Source organism: Giraffa tippelskirchi, chromosome 14 (assembly GCF_054371585.1).
Source record: "Giraffa tippelskirchi isolate mGirTip1 chromosome 14, T2T-mGirTip1v1.2.pri, whole genome shotgun sequence".
Classification (NCBI taxonomy): Eukaryota; Metazoa; Chordata; class Mammalia; order Artiodactyla; family Giraffidae; genus Giraffa; species Giraffa tippelskirchi.
The window spans coordinates 43,341,813-43,367,567 of record NC_137288.1 but is presented as its reverse complement, the minus strand read 5'-3'; the positions used below and the strand labels follow the sequence as shown (position 1 = coordinate 43,367,567).

General features: G+C 41.8%; 1 protein-coding gene across 1 annotated transcript in view; it reads right to left on the bottom strand.

Annotated features, from left to right (window-relative positions):
- ZNF521 (zinc finger protein 521) overlaps positions 1-21,959 on the bottom strand; it is an 865,909-nt gene extending 843,950 nt beyond the window's left edge. The window contains exon 1 of the mRNA XM_081562746.1: positions 21,876-21,959. The gene's annotated coding sequence lies outside the window, so the exon portion shown is untranslated. The remainder of the gene's footprint in view (positions 1-21,875) is intronic.
- Between the last annotated feature and the right edge of the window lie 3,796 nt (positions 21,960-25,755).

The following is a 25,755-nucleotide window of genomic DNA, read 5'->3' as shown; positions in this document are numbered from 1 at the left end:
AGAACTTGGTATATTAGGAATTCTGACAGGTTATTAAGCTTTGTGATTCCAACATAAAATGTATAAATACTTTTAGAATTGTTCTGAAAGGATTAAGAGAATTTTTCAAAACATGCTAAATAATACCAGAATGTTTCAGAGAATTTCTTCATATTTCTCATTTGTTTTACCCTGCTTCCAAATTAATGTAATAGATTTACAAAAGTGAAGTGCTTGGAAAGTTTCCTCTTATTAAAGTCAATCATTTGCCCTGTGAGCATTCAAACTGGTATAAAAGAAAATAAAATCTATTCAATAACTGGTAGATTTTTAAATGCTTAAGAATTTGATTAATCTAGATTTTTCAATAAGACTAGTTGCTTAAAGACTTCTAGGTTTTTCAACTTGAGTTAATAAAATAATACAAGAGTTATTTGTTCTTATTTTAATAGATTTTTGTTTATAAAAGCTTAATAAAATAGATTTATGTTTTAAAATTACTAAGTTAAAACTCAAGTATTATTAGTGGACATGAAAAGTCCAACTCAGGACATGAAAAAACCATGCACAGCAGCAAGAGAAGATGTAAAAATTCTTGAGGGAAAGTCAAGTTCATCCTTGAATAGAAGTTATACTTGTTTACTGAGTAATATTTCCACTAGAGATTCAAAAACCAGTCTTCTCTTAGGTAAGACATTTGTGTTAGATGTCACTTCAGACTCCGTATCTGCCTCAAAATGGAAGCAGTTACCTGGTCATGCCCAGGAAATGGCTGTGGGTTGTGGGCAAACTCTCTGTGAATATCTCTGCAACCAACAGGACCACACTGGTTCAGGGGTGCTGGACGGCCCGTACTGTGAAGCATTCCACTTTTGGTAGAGGCCTCAAACAGTACCTTCATACTGCCCAGAACTGGGAATAAAGGGGCAACAAAAACCACATGAGGGGTCTCTTGGAGCCCTTTTCTATCTTGTTATTATTAGGAGAACCACAGTAGGACCTATCCCAGAAAAAGGACTCATTTCTAATCATGGCAGCCCCTAAAATATCTTACGTGTGCCCACCCTGGCAACCATGTCAAAATGCATGTTCCATGTGCCTCGTGTTACTCTGATGCTCCATACTTTCAGAGGGAAGCAGGAAATGATACTGAAAACACAGTTTGGGAACACTTAGCGGAGAGCCTTAAACAAGGACCAAAGAGCATTTACTTTATTTAAAAGGCAGCGAAGAGTTGGTTAAGGTTTTAAAGCAGAGAATCGATTTTTCCAGTAGCTTACATTCAGAGAGAACCTAGAGGCAAGAGGCCAGTTAGGAGGTATTGCAAGAGGGACTGAAGATCTGATCTAGTGTTGTATATGTTGTAGGGTGACTGTCTCATCTATTGTCCTAACCAGGGCAGTCTTCTGGGTCAAAGAGGGTGCTAACAGAATGGGATGCTCAGGGTATAAATTCAAACCGTACGGAGAACACTAGGGTGTATGGTCACCCTAGCCAGTGGGAAGGTAAAGGAAGAAAGATGAGAGAGAAACATGTATATAAAAGCAAAAAGGGGGTTTCCTTGGTGGTCCAGTGGTTAAGATTCCACACTTCCACTAAGGGGGCATGGGTTTGATCTCTGGTCAGGGAAATTCTGCACGCTTCAAGGAGTGGCCACAAAAAAAAAAAAAAAAAAGGAGAAAGAGGAGAGTCAAATGTGACAGTGAGCTCTGGATAACTTGGAGAATACTGGGACCATTAACAAAAACAGGACACTCCTGGGTGCTGGATAAGGGAGGAGGTGACCACGGTGGGTGGAAAGCAAACTACAAATGTGGAATTAAAGCCTGACCAGGTCTGGGTATAGAAATATGGGGCTCATCTCCATAAGAAGAAAGGTAAAAGAAGACAGAGAAGGAGTCTTGTAAATATAGTTATTGTCAGGGGAGAAAAGGAAGGTGGGCAGAGAAGGAGAGGACAAAGCAGTCAGAGATACACAAGAGGAAAATCAGTCATGATCATTACAACCAAGGCTTTCAGCAAGTTTAGAGAAAACAGGAGAACAATGGTACCAGACATTATAGGAAACACAAGGGTGAGAAGAATTGAACCAAAAGCTACTGGATTAGGGATCGGGGAGTTACCAGTGAAGGTCAAAAGCATCTCTTTAAAGAAATGGGAACTACAGCCAGATTGCAAGAAAGTAAATACGGAGTGGTTATGAGAAAATAGAAACACAAAGGAGAGACTATTCTCTTTTAAATGTTTGCTAGGGAAAGGAAGGAGGGAGACAGAAGGGTGCTGGGAGAGAATCCACCCTCTACAGAAACATATTTTCAACAGCTATATTCAGGTTCTCTCTCCAGGTAAGACCTATGTGAAAACCACCTGACTCCCTTGGGCTCTGCCTATTCATTTTGGAGAGAGCCCAACAAAGCCTATATAATAACCTACAGCATGTTCACTTCTGTTTGAAGTCTCTCAGTGACTGTAAATTCTGGATCAATTGTTTTGGTTGAATTCAAGTCAAGTGGTTCTTTGTGTTACTGGAATTTTGTCAAAAATCTTATGTCTCATTCAAATTTCCATGTTATTGCTGTCTAGAATACTGTCAATTTAGGATTATTCCATCTTGTAAATATAATTTTAATTTGCAAGTTACCCAAGCAAAGCTTTACATTCACGTTAAAGGGAGAGTCAGGTGGGAAGAAAACAGAAAAGAATGGCAGCTCACTGCAACTTATTTTTTATGTACTATATATATATGAAAGTAAGCAAAAATCTCTCTAGATTTGCTCATTTAAAGACTGGGTCATTAATCAAGACAGTACTCCAAGAAAATTTAAATTTATTTACATTATTTATTGTCCTAAGTCCATCCCCAATCTTTACCCCCTTTCTCTATTCCTTTCTAGCTCACGGTCACTTTCAGGTTACAGCTGAACATCACCTCCTCATGGCTGCCCTTCACTGACTTAGGATCACATGCCATACGTTACTTTCCTAACCCTCAACATTCTTTATTTGCAAACATCGTTTTACTAGCTGCCTTCCCACCTATCAATAGTCTAAAAGGGTAAGAACCATAGCTGTCTTGTGCAAGCAGTGTCCACAATTTGCATAGTGCCCAGAGAACAGTAGGTGCCCGATAATATTTAGCAAATGAATAAATGCATGAAGTTCTGAAAAAGTGATCATCCAGACTTGTGGTTGCCGGGAAGGGTAGGAAAAGGGATGGACTGAGAGTTTGCAGATGGTACATGCAATTGTCAACCGAGGCACAGGGAAGCCCCCTATTACAGTTGGAAAGGATAAACAACAAGCCCCTATTGTATAACACAGAGAATGATATGCAATCTGCTGGGGTAAACCACATGGAAAAGAATATTTTTTAAAATGTGTGTATGTGTGTGTATGGAGTTAGTGATGGACAGGGAGGCCTGGCGTGCTGCAGTCCATGGGGTCGCAAAGAGTCAGACACAACTGAGCGATTGAACTGAACTGATATATATATAGCATTATGTTTTTAATTCATAGACTCAAAGATCATAGTACTTCCAAGCAGTAGTGATACTTAAAGATGATCTAGTTTAAACATCTGTTTTAAGCAATAGCTTCTTTTTTAAAATATACACACCCGCAATCTTTTTTTTTTTTTTTTTACCCGCAATCTTATAAAGGCTCTTATCTCAAAGTGAAATAAAGGAGAACTGCTCCAGCTCCGGGTTGAGGGAACCAGAGCCCTGTCTGTTCTGCCTCTCATTTTCAAGGAAACACACCCCAACGTGCCTCACACAGCTCCGCAGAAACTTGGGGCTCCATAAAAACTTACAGCTTCATAGACAGCAATTTGAAAACCACAGAACTAGATTAGTATCAATATATTAAAAGCACCTGGAAATCGGTAAGAAAAATGACAAATGCTAACTGATAGAAAAAAGGGTGCAAAGGTTATGAAAAGGAAATTCACTGAAGAAGGTATACTATTGGCCAATAAAGATACGTAAAGATGATGAACTTCTCTGCACATTAGGAAAATGTAGGTTGAAACAGCAAAGAAAAAGACCACCTGTAACAGTGGTTAAAATGCAGATATTATCAAGAAGGTGAGAAATCACTGTTTGGAAGTGGAAATTGGGTAGCAATTCCAATTTTAAATTGTATTTACCCTTAATTTTTAAACTTTAGCTATTTAGACTACATGGGCCTTTTTTTTTTTTTGCTTCAGGACCTGCAAATGTTAGAGCCAAGTCCACCAGCACATTGCTTGAATTTTTTCCTAACGACAATAATGTATCACTTTGATCATTTTTTTTCCGTCATTTTAAAATGACATTTTTAATTTTTAAAAAAGGAACTGATCTAGGTTGGCTATTTAGTTTATGGATGAGAAGGCTGAGTTTCAGAATCACTGGGCACCTTACTCAGGTCACTCAGGAAGTCAGTGAAGAGTAACCAGGCCTCCGGGTAAAGCTCTGTCTGTTGACAAATGCCGTTTCCCAGTCACTCAGATCCTTTATTGTCATTGCAGGCTATCCTGGATATATTAATAGTCTCGATAAGGCCTAAGAGCTTAACAGCAACAAGGACCTGAAGAAACTGCGTTCAATTTGAATACTTGAAACTTGGAGGGGGGGATGTGTTTTTAGCACATAATTGTTGTCTAGGAAGCTAGTCTGCAATCAATATGTCAGAAGAGGTCATTTTGCACTTTCAGAATTAAAGATTTTTTTGAAAAAAAAAAACAAAAACCTGACATGTCAGCTTCCCAACCCCCACGCCCAACATTCTTTCAGCACTCACAACTCCTCCAAGCCACCTCTAGCTTTGACTTCTCTTCCTCTAACTCCCTTTTTCACTTGTACCTCATCCCTTCTGCTCCACCCTAGAGCCTGGAGCCATCCTCACACTCAGTGAAGGCTTCGTATTACCAGATTTTCACATCTTTCTCCTTAAAATCCAGCTCCCCCTCCTATCTTTCATTCCCCCGTTCACACACACAGACACACACAAGCTCACATCTGGGCTCAAGACTTTCCACCTCTCCTCCAGCTTCCCTGTACTCTACTCCTTTCTCTCAAAACACAAATCCTTTCATTTCATTATACAAAGCAACTTAGGGTCTCACCCACACCCTGGCTACTACCTTTGCACATCCAAGAATCTGGAAGGACTGTCTTCTCTGGGACCCACAGTCGTATAAAAGAAAGAGAAGAGACTTTGTCATTTCAATTTTTTTCTTTCTGCATCAGTGGAAGGCAGTACTAGAGAGATTTCCTTTTCCACTGTATCACTTAGGATGATTTCAGCTATAAGTAATAGAAAACTCACCCAATTCAAACTGATTTAAATCAAAAAGGTTTACTGTGGTGCTGGAGAAGACTCTTGAGAGTTCCTTGGACAGCAAGGAGATCAAACCAGTCAATCCTAAAGGAAATCAACCCTGAAAGTTCTTTGGAAGGACTGACGCTGAAACTGAAGCTCCAATACTTGGGCCACCTGACATGAAGAGCCAACTCATTGGAAAATACCCTGATGCTGGGAAAGATTGAGGGCAGAAGGAGAAGGGGGAGGCAGAGGATGAGATGGTTCGTTGGCATCTCTGACTCAATGGACATGAGTTTGAGCAAACTTTGGGAGATAGTGAAGGACAAGGAAGCCTGGCATACTGTAGTTCATGGCGTCACAAAGAGTGAGACACAACTATGCAATTCAACAACAACAAGAAGTCTAAGGTTTGGAAGGTTTGGGACTGATTTCAAGGACAAAAACCCCTCCATCTTTTTTGCTTTGTCATCATCAGCTTACTGGCTTGATCCTTAGAGCTGTCTCCTTATGGTCACAATATAGCTGCCATGGTTCCAGAAGTCAAATGTATGCTCAACAACATCAGACTGAAAAGTGCATACATTTTCTCCCATAAGTCTATTTTTATCTGTAAAGAAATGTCATCCAGCACCTCATTGACTGGAACTAGTCAAATGTATTCCCCTAAAATACTTTGGCAAAGAGCTGAATTACCAAAATTGGCTTAAACCAAACAAGATTCACTTTCTGGGACTGAGAAATGGCTGTTTTCCTGAGCACGTTTGTTTTGGTTGTCTATTATTATATGACAAATCATCCAAAAACTTAAAACTTTAAAGCAATTTACTATTATATCATTCATGGTTTTGTGAGATGACTGGAGTCATCTCAGCTGCATGGACTGGCGTTTTGGGGGTTCTCGTGTGGCTGCAATCAGGCTGGAGTCTCCTGAAGGCACCACGGGGTGCTCTCCCCAAGATGGCTTCCCTGCTCACACATCTGGTCCTTCAAGACGCTTCCACACACTTCTCTTTCTAGCAGAGCAGCCTAAACTTCTTACCGGGCAGACATAGAAGACAGAAGGCAGAAACCACAAGTCCTTTGTAATGCTAGGTCTGGAACCAGCCATACTCTGTTATGTCACACTGTTCTGCCAAATTCAATGGATCAAACCAGCCCAGCCCAGATTCTAGAGAGTCCACTTCTCAAGGCAAGACTGGCATTCATGTACAGGAAGGGGAGAATTCATGCCAGCCGACTTTGGAGTCAAGCTACCACAGGATTTCTGACCAACATTCAAATAATATTGAGATTCGGTAGACAAGGAAAAAGTGGGAAAATAGTTGTCGAATAGGCAACCACTTTCACCTTTTTTTGGGCAAGTCATCTCTGAGAAGAGGTGTATTTATAATCCAGCCTAATCATGAGGCTCCATTATGAATCTCAAACCAGAGTGACCATCCATGAAATTACTACATAGTCCTTTGATGTGTCCAGTTGTTCACCTGATTTTAACTACCATATTTTTCTAAATCACAAGATATTTTAGCTGTTAGAAATTCAGAAATCATTTTATAAACAAACCGTTTTGCAGGAATTCAAAGGAAATTATGTTATGTCTAAAGTAAAACAGAGACATAAATGGCAGAGCCAGCCTTGGGCACTTCTCAGTGCCACCAAGCCTTTGGCATTTCTCAGTCCTCCTTTCTGCCTCCACAATAAAGAGTTCACATCGTCAGTTGTTTAGCAGAGTTGAAAGAGCACTGGATTAGGAATTCAGAGTCCAAGTTCTTTGTCTTGCTTTGTGTGACATAAACTGTTGGTGCTCCTTCAATAGTCAGCCTCATATTTTCAATAGCAAAAGACCTCCCAATTTTATTTCGGGCATGTATTTTACTAGGGCTTCCCCAAGGCTCATCAGATAAAAAATCCACCTGCAATACAGGAGACGCAGGAGACACAGGCTCAATCCCTGGGTCAGGAAGATTCCCTGGAGGAGGGCATGGCAACCCACTCCAGCATTCTTGCTGGGAAAATTCCATGGACAGAGGAGCCTGACAAGTTACCTGTCTGTGGGTTGGCAAAGAATCGGACATGACTGAAGCAACTGAGCATACGTACACATGTACGTATTTTACTAAAACACTGCATTTCCCAAACTTCCTTGGCAGTAGATGCAGTTATGTAACAAAGTTCTGGCCAATGAGATTAAAAGTACAAGTGTGTGCCTTCCAGGAAAACTCTTCACCATCTAGCCTTCACCCCTGGCCTTTGTCTTCCTCCTTCTTGCCCTTCCTCTGTTCTGATGCCTGACTCTACCATGCCAGCCAGAGCGCTGGCAACCATTGGGACCACAAAGACAGGGGTCACACCCTAGGCAAGTGGAAGGAAACCAGGCTTCTGACAACTCTGTACAACCACTCACAAATGATTTTACTTTCCTCCCCAAATTTACTTCCTGTCAGCTTCCATAGTCTCCAGGTACAGCTCTGCTGCCCTCTCAGACACAGAACTACTCAAACTCTGGCATGATCTTCAGCTCCCTTATTTCTGTCATCAGACAGCAAATCCTTCACCACATCTTTCTGATTCATTCATCACTGCATTCTTTGGCTCTTCCTTGCTAGCCTGGATCTGCCTGAACAGCTATCTGATGGGTAGTGATAGTGACAGCAGCAACTAAGGCTCCTTGCCAACCTCATGAGATGATGCTTTGCTCACTGACTCAGCTGTATCCTCTGTTTTTGTCAGTCACTGTCCATTGTGTTCTCTGTGGGCAGTGCATCTTTTAAGCAGAAAAGAAATGTCAAGGTAAGATCTTCCTCCAATGAACGTACAGTGCTACCAAAGTGAGTCTGCCATTCATTAAGTCAGTCAGTCAACTCTTATTATGTGTTTGTTTTGTGCAAGGACTTGAGCTGGTGCCAGAGGGGGAATAAAAGGATGACTGAGACATAGCCCCTGCCCTCAAGGATCACAGCTTCCAGAGGGGAAGGTAGTTTTGTATAAATAGAAACCAGAAACAAATAACTAGATGAAAATTTATTTTCCAGAAGAAAGTCCCAAAGCCAAGTTTCTGTTTGCCATTCAAGGAAGAACAATGCAAACACCACCCAGAGTCTCTTAGGCCCAGTCTACACATTTGGAAGAGAGTCCCATAGAGCCCATGCAATAACCTACAGCGTGATAACTTCTGTTGTAATCTCTTAGTGGTTGCAAAATGCCCATCTATCGTTTCAGCTAAGTGGGATTTGGGTGATTACATTCCTTCCAGCTCTAAATTTCTATGTTCTATGAAATACATAACTAATGACAGTTATGGTTACCCAGACACATATACATGAGTGCTTAGAGTGATACGAGTGTCTTGAGATGAGCAAGTTAATCTAGGAGGGTTTAACAGAGGAACTACCCACATAGGCGTTCCAGTATGAATGAGAGTGCTTTCCTGTCAATAATAATTCCAAGTGAATAGCAGCCACAATCAGAACCCTCACTTGTGCTTAACATAAGAGTTTCCACATATATGTTTTAGAAATGAGGTAAAACCATTTAAAATGTTATGGTTTCATTGCACATTTCTTTTTTTATGCTGCTACTGTTTGTAAAATTGGATTATAAACCACTAATAAAAAAAAAACCCTATACAATAGGAGGATTTTGTAACAGATAAAAGAGCAAGAGATCTGGAAAATTAGAATGATGGAATTGATCAGAATATTGACCTCTGAGTTTCCAGAGAGCTAAGGTAAGATGTGTTACATCCTGTGTTACATCATTCTCATTAACTGATCATTTTTGAGAATTTGTTGTATAGATTTTTATGAAAGGGACATTGAACAATTTTCAAAGAATATATTCAAGAACAGGTTTTAAAATACTTTAAATCAATGCTAAAAAAAAAAAACAAACACTGAAGCACAGAGTCATATTATAGTCTGTTAGGACTACCTAACATAATGTTGCTGCTAACTATAGAACTCTATCTTTAGAAGGAATAAAAATCCTGTCCTAGAGACTCTTTGGTAAAACTGAACATCCTAGGCTCAGTTGCCCACCTTGCTGAGCTGTCCGTTTGCAAAGATATACCTCTGTGTGACTTGGAACTTTGCAACAGGACCGTAAGGGGTTCTCCGACTTCTCAGTCAACACTTGCTGATCACCTGACCAAGGTAAGCCAGTCCAGTCCACCAACTCCTAGCATACAGGATCACAAAGAATTCTCTGAAACAGCAGTGAGTTCATGCTGAACTCTGAGTGCCCTGAACTTCACTGAAGCCGTCGGCAGCACTGGATAAGCTTCCCAAATGGACCAGGTGCATTTCCACAATGCCAAGCAACCAACTAGGGCTGCTGTTGCTTGTTTTCTTTCCAAAAATTCAAAGGCATGGATTCCTCTTGTCCGCTGGATGGATGCTGGTTTATCCCTTTGACATCTCAAGCTTGGTTCAACCCTGATCACCAGACATCTGCCCAAGGGCTACCTAGCCTCTCATCCCTAAGAATGGAGCAGCAGTGCTCAGCACCCATCGCAGTTCAAAGAACAGAGACTTTGGAGACCAAAAGTAGACTTCCGGAGTTAGGTGGAATTACAACAACTGCTCTCCAAACTTATTACCCAAGAGCTTGTTGGAGTATCCAGAAGTCACTTTTTACTCTGAAATCTTCAGACTTCTCTAGATCCACAAGGCAGATGTTGAAAGCTCCAGCAGGCTTTAAGCTTCTTTCCCTAAATCATTCTGGATCTCAAAGATCCAAGTGCAGCCAGCAGAGGACGGCAGGGTAGAAGGTTGGGAGAATCCCCTGTGCCTTTGCACATGCTCCTTCCACTTGGATGGACCTGCCTCTCTCTTGTTCTTCCATCAAAATCCTTTGTACCCTTCAAAACCCAGATCAGGCCTTACCACTTCCATAAATATTTCCCTGATGACTCCCTCTCTCCATGAGAATAAATCACTCCCAGCTCTGTACTATTTATTTATTTGTATAGACTTTACTGTTGCCTGTATCATTTCATGTGTTTATTTCTCATGTTCAACTCTAAACTCCATAAAGGCAGAGATTTTTACCCTTCTTTGTAATTCTCAATACTAGCAGAGAGCTTGCAATTTTCTAGGAATCTAATTAGGGTTTGTTAACTGTCTGAGCAAGAGTTTTACCACTTTCCAGGTGGTGCTAGTGGTAATGAATCCACCTCCCAATGTAGGAGACACAAGAGACTTGGGTTCAACCCCTGGGCCGGGAAGATCCCTTGGAGTAGGAAATGGCAACCCACTCCAGTATTCCTGCCTGGAAAATTCCATGGACAGAGAAGTCTAGCGGGCAACAGTCCATGGGGTTGCAAAAAGTTAGACACAAAACTGAGAGACTAACTTTCACACTTTTACTTTAACATCTTTGAAAAAAAATTATTTTCTTTAATAGAACCAGCAGGAAAATCTTAAGGTATTTAACTATTCCCGGGAAAAAGAAAATCTACTAACCTAAATCCAAGGTGCAAGATTCAAATGCATACCTGCAAAGTATGTTTTTCTGTTCTTGGAAATAAGAAAATATTCCCTCCTCAGCTTCAAATGGGAGAGAATAAGGGAAAGGAATCACAATAAGGGTGGGAGGTTGAAAAGAAAATTGCTAGAGCCAAGAGCACAGAGTCCACCCTCTCCTTCCTGAGTTTGAGGACCCCCAAACTGACATCAGCCAACCCATCACCCAGGCATTCTCTGGGTTGGAGTGACTCTCACAAAGACACCAGAAGTTTCCCTACTCTCCTCTCCCCACCTACCCTCTCACCCTACCCTCCTCCTGTGATGGCCCCAGAATGCTAGTAAACTCTTCTCAGAATGGAGGGTGAACATCTTCACCTTCAGGGTGATGGCAGGAAGGGAAGACCCCCAACAGGCAGAGACCATATGGAACCATTTGAAATCAGGCTCCCATCAGAACCCACAGTGGTGGGACACATCATCCCCATTACAACAGCCTTACAACTGTGCAATGTTCTGAAATCTGGAATCATCCCACATCGACATCAGGCAACTCAGGTGCTGAGTTTCCTTTGGTCCCTGCAGGACTCTAGTTAAATGATGTATGGCTTGAGGAGGGAGCCATCGTCTACATCTCCAGGCTACGTAGTTACTCCTGTGTTTGGGATTATGAAGAGTCTTTTAGAACCTATCATCTAGCTTCTAGCTAATACCCCAAGTGCTAACATTTTTAGCACTGGGGGCTCACTTCCAAAATGTGCTTACAGTTAAAATCTAAAGTATACATTTTCTTACTTGGTGACTGAGGCGTGAAATGGAATCATGTGGGATAAGGAAGTGGCAGAGTAGAACAAAGAAACAATACAACAACACGGAAATCAGTGTCTTCTGAGCTCTGGGAAACACACGTCTGAGAAAGCAAATTCCCCAGGAAGTACTTGCTTCTGTGTTGTAGCTTTTTTTTTTTTCTTTTCTACTCTACCACTTTTTCCTTATCCCATGTGATTGTGTTTCACGGCTCAGTCACTGAAAAGAAAATGTATATTTTAATTTTGAAGTGAGAATTCTGAAATAGCTTTGAAGTGTGCGGTGGTGCAACAAAGCTGAATCCCTAGGCCTGGCAGATCAGCCACGGAGGTAAGACAATTGAAAGAAGTTGAGAGCTCAGAAAGTTGATTCAGCAAGAAAATGGGAAGACATTAGGTGGCGAGAAGTAAATAAGTGCCAAACTAACCTACTGCTGCTCAAAACCAGGTATATATTAGGACCACCAGAAAACAGTTCAAGTGCCTATGGAAGGCAGGTGGTAGCAATTAACAGGAGAACAAAAGGTTTTTGGTTTTTTTTTTACATTGATTTTTCTGGAAAGAAGCATGGCGATGTCTAAGCCCAATTAAAAGAATTCTTACATTAATCCCTTCACTTGTAAAGAATAAATGCAAAGGAAAGGTGTATATAATAGGTTATTGTTGTTTTTTTAATCAAAAGTACAGCATTTTAAGAGTCCAGTCACATTTTTTAACGGTGAAGAGAATTACAATTGTTTTTGCAAGACAGCTATTCAATAATTCTTACACTAACTATTCACTGTTATAGAGAAAATCTTTGGAGAGAGGGAACTGATGGTTGTAGAGGGACAAGACCTGCAGAAGTTCCAACACAAAAATGCTCCTAACGTCCAGTTGATGGTTCTATCAAAGTCAGCAGCCATCTGGGGCTTGAATGTCATTTGCTATTTGTGTTTCTAAAAGTTATTTATCATCATTTCTTTTTGTCTCTCTAAAACTTTTTTTACAAATTTAGAAAGAAAAAGATCAACTTTTTGTACCCTGGGAGATAAATTTCACCCTCAGTAGAAAAGAGCTTTATGTTCATATGTTTTCCTTTCAATAACAGCATTTGTGTTACCCAACCAACCTCCTTCTCAGCTCTACAATAAAAATCTATTATTCAAGGAGAGACAGGATTCCTGAGATAGTCATCATGCTTCAGTTTATTTACTGCACTAAAGGGGAAAGAACACCAATCTCTCAAGTTTTCGCTGCACTTCTGAGGGGTCTCAAGATTCTAAAACTTCATTTGATGATTGAAAAAAAAAAATTCCTACAATGTTGTATGAGAAAAGTCATGTTCATCTAATAGGCCTGAATATTACAGTCACCAAAACGATGACATGACTGAAAAGAAGTCTTGGAATAAGTGACAAAGAATAAGAATAAGAGACAAAGATAGCAATGGGCCAGCTGTCCCTCAACAAAGGCCTTCAGTTGATGGCACATCTTTTTGGACTTTTTTAATAAACCAGTTCAATTATCTATTAAACCTCTCCTGAAACTTTCACTAGCAACTTTTCACTCCTCTCTTTACTTAAGAGAAAGTGAGATAAATAGCCCAAACAGGGGAAAAAAATCTATAGTAGTGGTTAATAAAATCAAGAACTTAGAGTTTTTCCCTTAAAAATGAATTATACAAGAAAGAAAAAAAAGAAGAAAAAACATGAATTAAAAATTTTCCAAGTCATGACTTTGGCCTTTATCACTTTTATTTAAGAACAAAGTGTAAAGAATTCTGAAGAATGTACACACATGTGCAAATGGCTCAGGAACCACATGTATAAACTCAAGAGATTAAATCCCTTTACTGTTCCACATATCTGAGTTCACGTAAGTCAATAAATTTTGAAGCTATGAGTTTCAAAAGCAACAGGAATTTTCCAACTCCTTCATAGTAAATATTTCACACTTTTAAAAATACACAAGCAAATCCAAATTGAGAGACAGTCTACAAAATAAATGATTTGTACTCTTCAATAATGTCAAGGTCATGATGAAGACTGGAAAAGGAAATGGCAACCCACTTCAGTATTCTTGCCTAGAGAATCCTGTGGACAGAGGAGCCTGGTGGGCTGCTGTCCACAGGGTTGCACAGAGTCGGATACGACTGAAGCGACTTAGCATGCATGCATGCATTGGAGAAGGAAATGGCAGCCCACTCCAGTATTCTTGCCTGGAGAACCCCAGGGACGGAGGAGCCTGGTGGGCTGCCGTCTACGGGGTCGCACAGAGTCGGACATGACTGAAGCGATATAGCAGCAGCAGCAGCAGCACGATGAAGACAGACTGGAGATTGTTCCAGCTTGAAGGAAACTAAAGAGACTTGAAGTTGAATACAATGCATCATCTGAGGTTTTCGCTTGTTATAAAGAAAGCTATTGGGAAAGCCAGCAATTTGAAAAAGGTTGATTAGATAATGGGGGCTTCCCAGCCAGCTCAGTAGTAAAGAATCCGCCTGCCAATGCAGGAGATACAGGAGATGCGAGTTTGATCCCTGGGTTGAGAAGATCTCCTGGAGAAGGAAATGGCAACTCACTCCAGTATTCTTGCCTGGAAAACTCCATGGACAGGGGAGTCTGGTGGGCTACAGCCCAGAGGGTGGCAAAGAGTCACACACAACTGAGCGACTAAGCACGAGCTAGAGATTAGGTAACAGTACTTTATCAATGCTAATTGTGTAAGAGAATGTCCTTACTTTAAGAAACATGCAAGCATTTAAGAGTAGAGGGGCAAGGACTTCCCTGGCGGTCCAGTGGTTAAGATTCCACACTTCTAATGCAAGGGGTGAGGTTTCCAGCCCGGTTGGGGATCTAAGATCCCACCTGCCATGCAGCAAAAAATAAGTAAAAGATCATCATAGATCACTCATATTTAAAAAAAAAACTTTGTAGAGTTCAAAATACAGTTCATAAAAGCCTAATAAAATGCATATACATGTGTATATGTACATTATACACACACACACACAGAACAAGGGCAGCATAAATAAAGCAAATGCAGTGTAGTGTAACAATGTGGAGACTGAGGGCATACAAGAATTCTTTGTATTATACTTCTAAATCCTCTGGAAATCTGAAACTATGTCAAAATGAAGAGCAAATACAAAATATTTTTAAATAAAAATATATAAGATTAAAATTTTTACTACATATACTCTTACACCACACTTGCTGCTGCTAAGTCGCTTCAGTCGTGTCCGACTCTGTGCGACCCCACAGACAGCAGCCCACCAGGCTCCCCCATCCCTGGGATTCTCCAGGCAAGAATACTGGAGTGGGTTGCCATTTCCTTCTCCACTTACACCACACTTACGTGTACTTGAAAAGAGAAACATATTAAGGGGTCAAGACTCTTACTAGGGTGTTTTACCCTAAAAATATATATGAAGGAGCACTATTTTAAGAAGGAAATATCTAACAAGTTTGAAAAAAACAAAACAAAAAGCAGGGATCATTACATTCACAGCCTGATATCTGGAAAGACACTTTAGAATGTGGACAGTTTCTTAAGGGTTAGCAATAAATGTATTTTAAAAGTTGAGGCTTACTAATTTCAGAAAAGGGAAGAATTAGTATCAAATGCAAGAATTATCCTTTCCCCACATCAATACCTTTTAAAAGAGGAAGATTCCACCTGCTCCACTCATTGCCTACTATACTAAAGGTAGAGGAAGTTTGGGGAGAGGAATGTGATGGGAATGGAAGTAGCAATACCCATCATTGATGAAAGTCCCTGTGTAAAATGCCCCTAAACTCGGTCCTGGGCTTGAGTTCACCGGGTGATTGCTTTAGTAAATGGTTTCCTAGAAACATGGAAGAGTTCATCAACCTCCTTCGCACCAATCAGTGGATCCTTCCTTAGGAAGGATGGGGTTCACCTTCCCTTTTATGTTAACTGATACAGAGAGAAGTTATCAGTGCAGATGAAATGTAGTTGGAACAAGAAGTCTCATAGTGGTCCTAGACAGTCTATAAAATCCAGTGGCAAAACCAAGCAAAGCATTTGCCTCCTGCGTTATGTTTAACATATTTAATATTAGTCATTTGGTCAGAAACTTAATAACTTTTCCAAATGCCCCTAGTTTTCAGATCAATGTCTAGAAGAGTAGGTTGCTCTCTTCACCTTCTTAGAGAAAGTTCAGGTTAAAATAAGAGAAATTTATCATAAAATACGAATAATATTGCTCTATTACTAATTCTTTCTTTCAACGTCAGTAAAATTTCAAACCAAAGTGCTTCATTTTCCAATCTAAACATTTTATCAATATATATACTTGCATTTAATTTCATGAGTATGAAATGTCCTGGGCCAAAAACAGAAGCAAAGTTAAAGATTAATGCAAATAGTGCCTTGTTTTAGCCTGACCTCAGTATCTCTAAAATCATGAGAATTATTGTCTATTGCCTAAATGTCTGGACACAGGCTTAAATTTTTAATACTCCCATCTAAAAATTATGAACCATTTTTCTTCTAATTTGACTTCATTTTCTTTGCTCAATGAGAACGCTATTCACATTCAATTTGAAGTTTATGGCTTCAGCTCTTTGAGTTATATAAGCCTCAAAAGGTCAGAGCACTTTTCTTAGAGCAGAAAGTAAGTTTTTTCACCCTCACATGACCCAGATTCGGCTAAAGTGACCCAGCGGAAGCTTTAAAAAGACTCACATACCTGTTGGTTTGGAAAGTTCTAACATAAGAGAATGTAATCCATAACCTAAAAATGACTTTTCAATAGCATGTGTCAGGGAGGGGAAATTTCCTTCTCTACCCCTCTTGAGTTCTTGAGCTGGTCTAATAATAAAATTGATATAAGACAGATTAACAGGAGAAAAAGTAACAAATTTTAACTCATCCACATGTAGATCTCATAGACACGGGACTTAAGTAGTCATCACAGGCAGCTTTCATACTTTTTAGACAGAGAAAGAATAAGCTTGTGAGGAACTGCCAAGACAAAGAAATGTAGGCCCTGAGTGCTCAGTTAGTGAAGAATCTGGAGCCTGGACTTGAGGTAGTAAATTAAAGAAATCACAAGGTTTGTTTATAAACACCCTGTCTCTGGACGTAAGGGTGTCCTTCTACCTCCAGACGCGTGAAAGGCACTTTTCACATGAGAGATATCTATCTTCCTTTCATGGAGACAGGAGAGTCAGAGTGTCCCTTTTGAATTGGCTGTTACTTGAGTGGATTTAATTCAAAAATAACCAATGTGTGGTACATATATACAATGGAATATTCCTCAGCCATCAAAAGGAACAAATTTGAGTCCGTTGTCGTGAGGTAGATGAACCCAGAGCCTGTTATACAGAGTGAAGTAAGTCAGAAAGAGAAAAACAAATATAGGATACTAACGCATACATATGGAATCTAGAAAAATGATATTGATGAACATATTTCCAGGGAAGGAATGGAGACATAGATGTAGTGAAACAGTGGGGTAAGGGGAGGGTGGGATGAACTGAGAAAGTACCACTGACATATATACACTGCGTGCGTGCATGTTAAGTCGCTTCAGTTGTGTCTGACTCTGTGTGACCCTATGGACTATACCCTGCCAGGCTGCTCAGTCCATGGGATTCTCTAGGCAAGAATCCTGGATTGGGTTGCCATGCCCTCCTCCAGTGGATCTTCCGGACTCAGGGATCAAACTATCATGTGTAAAACAGATAGCTAGTAGAAAGCTGCCTTATAGCACAAGGAGCTCAGCCTGGTGCTCTGTGATGACCCACAGGGGCAGGATGGGGGTGCGAGGGAGGCTCAAGAAGGAGGGTACATATACCATATATATATAGTTTTATATATATATAGTTATAACTGATTCTCGATGTTGTATGGCAGAAACCAACACAATGTTGTAAAGCAATTATCCTCCAATTAAAATTTTTTAAAATAATAACAATAATAACCAATGCCATTATGGCATATTTGGGGCAGCCAAACGTTTCATATTACCTTGATTACATGTTCTGTAGTAACATATACAATCATTCATCAATTTTTTTTTTTTGGCCACAACTCACCACTTACGGGATCTTAGTTCCCCGACCAGGGATCAAACCTGGGCCCTCCACTGTGAAACTGCGGAGTCCTAACCACTGGACCACCAGGGAATTTCCAAAACTTACAAAGTTTTTAATTCACAAATTTTGAGAATTTAATACAATTATTTTTACTTGATTTTCAATACTTTTTCTAGAAGTAAAAAAGGAATTTATTAATGGATTAATAATGTTTTAAGTAAAACTATTCATTTGAACAAATAAGACTGATAGGCACAAAGCAACCATATATGTCTCCCACTGTCCTTCAATTTAATCCTATCCGAAGCTAGTTTCTCCTACCTCCTTAGATAAAAAATTAGGGCAGTTTCACGAGTTTTTCTGGATTTGCTTAGGTAAGAAACATTACTCTCATGACCCTGGCCCCCCAGTCTCAGTCCATTTATAAAATGTTCACTCTCTGATTGCTGTTGTTGTTCAGTCACTAAATCATGTCCAACTCTTTTGCAATCCCATGGACTGTAGCCCACCGGGTTCCTCTGTCCATGGGATGTCCCAGGCAAGAATACTGGAGCAGGTTGCCGTTTCCTTCTCCAGAGGATCTTCCTGGCCCAGGGATTGAACTCATGTCTCCTGCCTTGGAAGATGTATTCTTTACCCCTGAGACACCAGGGAAGTCCTCACTCTCTGGTACTTGTTAAATTTCCAACTATGTTTAAAGTTCTTCCCATATGCAGCTGGGCCTGATTCAGGCTGGACACTGACAGTGACAAAGATGAGCGTGATGCTTTCACTTTTTCTCTACCAGCACTACCCCTTTCCTCTCCACCATCCCCAACTCAGCTCTAGCTGGGCCCTGGGATTTCTCAGGGCCGGAGAGGAGCGGAGGAGGAGGAGGGTAAGAGCTACACTATGGTGTGACCCTGTCTTCTGAAGACCTGTATAGCTGACTCCCTCTCCTGGGCTCTTCAGTGGGTTCTTGGGCAGTAGAGGACTTAACTTGTAATCCCAACATGCTGGAAAAGGTATCATCTTAGACTGAGAGCTTACACCTCCTCCCTCAACTGCCACCTGTCTGTGCTTCCCCAGGATCCTCTTGATGGACCCCTCCAGGTGGACCTTGGGGCAGATCTCAGATGATCTATACCAGTTCTCTCTCTTTTGCTGCCCACAGAAACCACCAGCATTTGTTGTTGCACAAATTCTGAGTGTATAGCCTGTCCCCTGCCCAGTAATCAATATTCCTCATTCTGCCAAAGCAGGCAACCAGTGCCAGACCTGAAGCAGTATCATTCCCTAGGGATGAGAGGACAGTCAACCCTTTCCTCCTCTCCCTTTGGAACTTAACTTTCCCTCAAACTTCTTATGTCCAACTCCCCTGAGTCTCTTCGACAATGCTTATAGGTTGGAGACAGGTGACCAGCTAAGGGTTACCAAACCATGTCTCAGACAACGTCTTCACAGTTGCTTCCTTAGTAGTCTGGAACCCTGTTCACACCCATTGTTTTGGGACCTGAGCCAGAACTGATCACATTTTTTAACATCTTGTTCTTAACACTTTTGCAACACCTGCCAAGATGATTAAAACACCCTGGAATGTAACAAAGCCAGGACTGGAAAATGCCATAGTAAACATTCAGTTTATACTGTTTTAAATCGTAGTAGCCGGTGGGCTGCCATCTATGGGGTCGCACAGAGTCGGACACGACTGAAGCGACTTAGCAGCAGCAGCAGCAGCCGGTTGAGGAAAGATACATTCAGAACTTCATGCTACTTTCAGACCAGGGAATCGAGTGTTCCCAGATAACAAACCCAACTGGGACCATGGAGACAATGAAGAGGCAGACGACAGAGGCTGACCGATTATAAAAAATTTGATCCTGAAAGGGAGTCTAGGCAGCAGGAAAGAAACTGTTAAAGATAAAGGAAATCAATCAAAAGCCAGTGGAAGCCCCATTGGCACCCCTGGAGCACCTCAGGGAATGCCTACCACTGACCCTGAGTCATTGGAAGGGAAGGCAATCCTGTCGTATTTCGTTTCCTGTAGTGCCCCCAACACTAGGCATAAGCTTCCTACCTCTCATCTGGTCAAGGTGGCCTACCAGGTGTTTAATAACAAGACATAAAGGAGGATAAAAAGCCCAGAAGCAAGGCTACCTACGGGCTGTTTCCCTCCAAGGTCAGTGGGTCAGCAGGAAAATCTGGACTAACCACCCCTAGAGACTCTTGATTCCAGGGAGTAAGCCCTGGATCCCATCAAGGGACACCCAGGCAAGGAAACTAGGACCCAGTCAGTGGGCCCCACGTGGACAAGAGGGCCACTGGGAAAGAGAATGCCCTCGCTGTCCCCACAGGGGGTATAAACGGCAGATCCCAGCCACTGCACTCGGATGCAGGTGGTCCAAATAGATTAAGCACGATGGGGCTGGAGGCAGGCCTACTGACCCCAAGGAGCCCCAGCCGACATTGGACGTGGAGAAAGTCTGTCGAATTCTTAGTCGACACCAGAGCCACCTACTCGGTTTTGAACACCAGACTGAGCAAACTCGGTCATGATGATAGTAAACCTACGGGGGTATCAGGGAAGATCTAAGAAGAGGCATCCACAGAACCTTTAGAACGCCATCCTTTCCTGTATGTACAGATTGGAGATTGGCATCCCCCTTAAACAAAGGGCACAATATGATAATATTAATGGCTGAGGCAAACCTCCATGAACAGAGCAAATCCATCTGCCCAGAGTAAACTCCAAGGTCGGGGCTCACAGGTAGGTGAGATGAGCTGCAAATGTTACCTCATGGAAATTTTTTTCTGTAATTTGAAGTAATTATTCAAATGATCTGTTTCACATGGGTGACTTGTAATAGGGTCTACCTTTACCATTTCACATATGTTGTCAAGTATATAGATGTAGTTTGTAACAACAGTTCCTTACTAGCCTCTTGATGTCTATAGGTTTAGTGTAAAATAAAAATTCAATCCAATAAATATTAAATATTACATAGATTAGTTTTATATGGCTTCTCTCTACAGTGAAGTCTCTCTTTATTGAAATATAATTGATTATAATATTGCTCATTTTGGCTATACTACATAATGAGGTATGTGCATCCATGATAACTCACTTCAGTCGTGTCCAGCTATGTGACCTATGGACAGTAGCCCACCAGGGTCCTCTGTTCTTAGGGATTTTCCAGGCATGAATACTGGAGTGAGTTGCCAGGCCCTCCTCCAGGCATCTGCCTGACCCAGGGGTCGAAGCCACATCTCTTAAGTCTCCTGTGTTGGCAGGTGGGTTGTTTACTACTAGCGCCACTTGGGAAGACCCACATAATGAGGTAACATTTGCATTTGCTTTATAGTAAGGAGCCAATCCCATGATAGTCCATCAAACACCTGGACATTCACGCCCACAAGACATGAGCACCTCTTGGTAGAGAGGCCTTTTTGGGCACTACCTCGTGATACAGGGCCTAATTGACCAGGGTCTTGTTACATCAGGCCAGTCAGCCTGTTCTCTCTCCATTCTCCCCACAAAGAAATGCACTGGGGAATGAAAGGCAGTACAGGACCTCCGTGCAGTCAGTGAAGCCCGCCCCACCCCCCGATATAGACCAGTGGTCCCCAGTCCCTACACCCTGCTGGTCACTCTCCTGTCCACCAGGACCTGGTTCTGTATTAGACCCACGTGAAGCTCTTCTTCCAAAAAACAACAAAACAACAATATGCCAAGGATATTCAGGCCTTGACACTAGGGCACACTCACTTCCAGGCAAAAGACGTAGATGCATTCATTTTTTTTTTTAGGAAAATTTTGACATGTGACCATTATTCCCTAATATTTGAGCCAAGCATCCTAAATTGTCTAGAGTCCTTTGTCTTCAAAAGGTTTGACAGATGGTGGTCGCTCAGGGAGACAGGCCTGAGGACAACTAAACACATCTAAAGGCGGCCGAGGAGGTCTGCTCCTCCACCCGTGGGTATAATGACACCCCGACTCAGAAGGCTGGGGAAAATTGAGGGCAAGAGGAGAAGGGGGCAACAGAGGATGAAATGGTTGGATGGCATCACTGACCGGGTGGACGTGAGTTTGAGCAAACTCAGGGAGATAGTGATGGACAGAGAAGCCTGGCATGCTGCAGTCCATGGGGTCGCAAAGAGTTGGACAAGAATGATAGAAAATGCACCCCCTGAGAATGAGGAGCAGGACAAAAGGCAGAGGGGGGGTTTGTCACCAGCAAAGCCCATTAACAATTTCCAGGGACTCAAGTGGGAGTGATAAAATAAAGTCTAACCTTTTTCTTTTCCTTTGTGCTTAGTCTCTCTCACTGGCTCATCGGGTGCTGCGTGCTGAGGCCTCACACCTGGCGCTTGACATCAGAGTTCCTCTTGCAAAATGGCTGCCCCGACACCTCCCCTGGGCGGGCCGTGTGCAGAGACCGTGCCCACCACCCCTCAATCCAGGATGGGAGCGGCGGGCCGTGTGCAGAAGCGCCGTGCCCGGCACTGCCGTCTGGAGCCCGAGGCTGCACACCTGGGCCTGCCTCGCGAGAACCCGTGCCCCCACGAGATTCCTGTAAAGCAGCCTGTCCAGCGCTCCAGGACCCACACCTGTCTGCAAGAGCGTGTGCTCCCAGCAGAAGCCTGCATCTCTCCAGTCTGTGATGAAAGAATAAGGCATGTTTACCCTTTGCTTCTGAACCCAACTCTGTCTCGTTCCACTGCCTCAAAGAACCAGTCTGGGGTCTTTGTGCTTATGCTCAGCACGTAACAGCATCCTCCACCTGGGTGGGGGGGTCTTCGTTCCTGCAGAACAGCTCAAAGGTGTGTGTCAAGTTGTTCCTCCCTTGTGGAACTAGGTTCTGGACTGCTTTCCTTTGTTTCCGCATTCCCTCGCTCTCCTAATTGCAACTGCTCCTGCCTGCTCTTTGGAACCCCCGAAAGGCCTAAGGAACTAAAATCTTTTTCTTACAAACAAGAAGTGGTGGACCTAAGCGGGCTTTTATATTCGGGAAGGTTCCCCCAGGGTCCTGCTCAGTTTCAATCACCCCCTCTTTGCTTTGATACTTCTCAGTCCTGGGGAAAACCGGTGGGACAAGAAAAGGAATAGGGTTTTGGATGGAGAGGTTAATTATCAGCTCAGCAGAGGAACTTGGTTTTAGGGGAACTAGGTTTTGGTGGCAAGACATACACAGCTGGGGAATGTTAAAGTTGGTAGTGTCAAAGGTGACTATAAATATCAAGTTCAATTCTTTTCAAACTTTGGAAACACAGAATTCCAAAGGAATGCCTCAGGGTCCCCACCAGGAATAAAGGGACAACTGATCACGTGACTTAGGAACTTTCCTCTGCAGCTTTAAATGAACAGCTTAAATTTAATGTTTAATTATGAGACTTCCACAAATGTTTCTTTTTTTTTTTTTTTAAGGGTCCTCATGCAGGAGCCTAGACTACCCTGTAGCTCTCAAATGGTAAAGAATCTGCCTGCAATGCAGGAGACCGGGGTTCAATCCCTGGGTCGGGAGGATCCCCTGGGGGAGGGACTGGCAACCCACTCCAGTATTCCTGCCTGGAAAATTCCATGGACAGAGGAGCCTGGCAGGCTACAGTCCATGGGGTTGCAAAGAGTCAGATGACTGAGCACAACAGCAAACAAAACCCTGCTAAAAAGCAGAGCGCTTATTTACAAGAGCCACCAAATAGTCTTCACTTTCATATTGCCGTCACCATTGTGGTCTGCAGTAGCAACTCCATACATGTTGGTTGAATCAGGCACTTGCCCAAGACAACACTGGAGAAAGAAATGGCAACCCATGCCAGTATTCTTGCCTGGAGAATCCCACAGACAAAGGAGCTTGGCATGGGGTCGCAAGAGTCAGACATGACTTAGCAACTAAACCAACCACCACCCTGAGACAAAACCGATGATCAGTGCTAAGCAGAGACTGGAACCGAGGTCCCCAGCCAGATTCGCAGCCCAGGGTTATGACTGCCATTGTCACACTACTTACAGTTCTTATGGTCCTACGTTCAATAAATACTTGCTGAATAATTGCACTAATCTGCTCCATGGAAAAATAGATGTGCACTTCCAGGAAAATATATTCAGCCCCATTGTCTTGGTTGGTCATGGCTTTTCCCCAGACTTAGCTTTGGTTGAGATGGGACAGAGGGTTCCCTTGGTGGTGCAACTTGAAGAGGAGTGGCTATGGTGACACCATAGAGAACCCAAATTCCAAGCCTTTTGATAGAGATTTCTGTTTATCACAGACTTCTGTTCTTTCAGTATAAAATTTTGCATCACCAGAAGTCCCTTTTTCTAATGCAAATGCTCCTGGCTAGACCAATTCATTGTCATTATCAAAATGAATTAGAACAGTGATTCAAAAAATGGTGCACAGCTTTTATCCAGGGCTCTCCTTACAAAGTAACTTCTGATTCCATAGTTCTGGAGTGAGGCCTGAATTTCTGCATTTCAAACAAGCTCTCAGGTGCCTTGATGCTGCCGCCCTAGGACCATGCTTTGAAATTAAACAGTCTCCAGAAAAAGACTTGGAGGGAATAGCAGACAGGCATAAATCTAGAGGCAGAGCTTCTTCATGAGTTCTAGATTCACAAAGGCCAGGTCTTGGGGGTTTCTAGCAGGGGAGATTCTAAACATTTTCTAAGAAGGACTTCAGTGTGGTCACGAAGCACAGAAAAGGCAGGGCACTGAAGACGGTTTGGCTGGAAGCTGCCTGGTTTGAAAACGAAAGTACAAAGCTGGGTTCAGCCAAGGGAATGGGTGAGTGTTAAAATGAGCCATCTCTATGCTTAGCACCCACCGGGACAACCACGATTGTTGGATTGTTTAATAAGACCCACTTCCCAGGCTCCCTCGACTTCCAAGCTAACACCTCACTGAGGTGACTAAGCGGTAAGCACGCACTGGAGTCGCACCTAGCTCCACCGCGGCAGCAATATTATCTGATTGGAGATGATCTTCATAAAGGCTGGGGGACAGGAGTGTTGGCTAAGTTGGTTTCAGTGAGACTTTCACAAAGCTCCTTAAGCAGTTTGCCGCGTAGCAGGCAATATCCAGCTTTCCTCCCTCTGTGGAGTGATGCAGGGGCTTGGAGTTTCATTAGCCCCAGCTTAATTTTTACCAGATCCCAACTGAGCATACACAGAAGCAATTTTTTTAATTAGCTATTTTTTTTTTATATTTTGTACTTTTCTTCTTTTTTTTTTTTTAATTGAAGAAATACTATTGCACAAGGGAGATGAGTCATTGGTGAAGTTTGAAATTTTATTTGTCAGAATTTTTTAAGGCATTATGGTAAAGGATATCTTATCTTTCTTAGACCTATACAATTTAAAAATATATATGTATCTTTTAAGGGTGGGGAATATCCTAAAATAAAGAAAAACTAGCTCTAAAATAATTTCCCAAACTGTGTTATATATAAAATGACATCATTCATTCCTTTGCTAAATAAGGTATAATTTTAACGTGTAGAAATGATAGCCATATACTTTGTGCTTATCTTGAAAACATCTTTTCTCTAATTGAAAAAAAAAAAGAAACATTATCTTAATCATTTCTATCATTTGTCAGCTGCACACTTGAGGCAATTAATCTCATTTTTAACTTTCTGAATTTGTTGATACCACTTTCCATTCAGTTATCACATAGCCCTCCTCCTCCCAGAAAAGGAAAATGTTCTTGTTGGTGTTCAGTCAGTACATTCTGCAGGGTCGTTTTCCTAGTTCTCATCTGTACTTCCCATGTTGAGGAGTCTTCCTACTTCTTTTCTAACACTGAAAACTTAATGTTATTTTAAAATGTCCCCTGTCACAGCCTAGATTCTCCGGAGGAGCATATTCCTTTCCATAGAATGGGCATTTTTGCAACTTAATATCTTACATTTGATTACCATTGGTGCATATTTAAATATTGCCTTGCTCATCTTGTTTATTACATATATGTATTAAAAACTAATAAAAGCAAAATAAGACAAAAAATGAGCATTTCATTTTGGCATCCTCCCTACTACAAAACCCTGCAGATGTTCGGCTGCCTGTGATATATTTTGGAGGATGGAATTTGCAACTGTTATAATTAAGCAATACCATTAAGTCACTCGAGAGTAAATTAGAAACTAAACTGGTGCTGTGTGCTCAGGAACCCAAGAT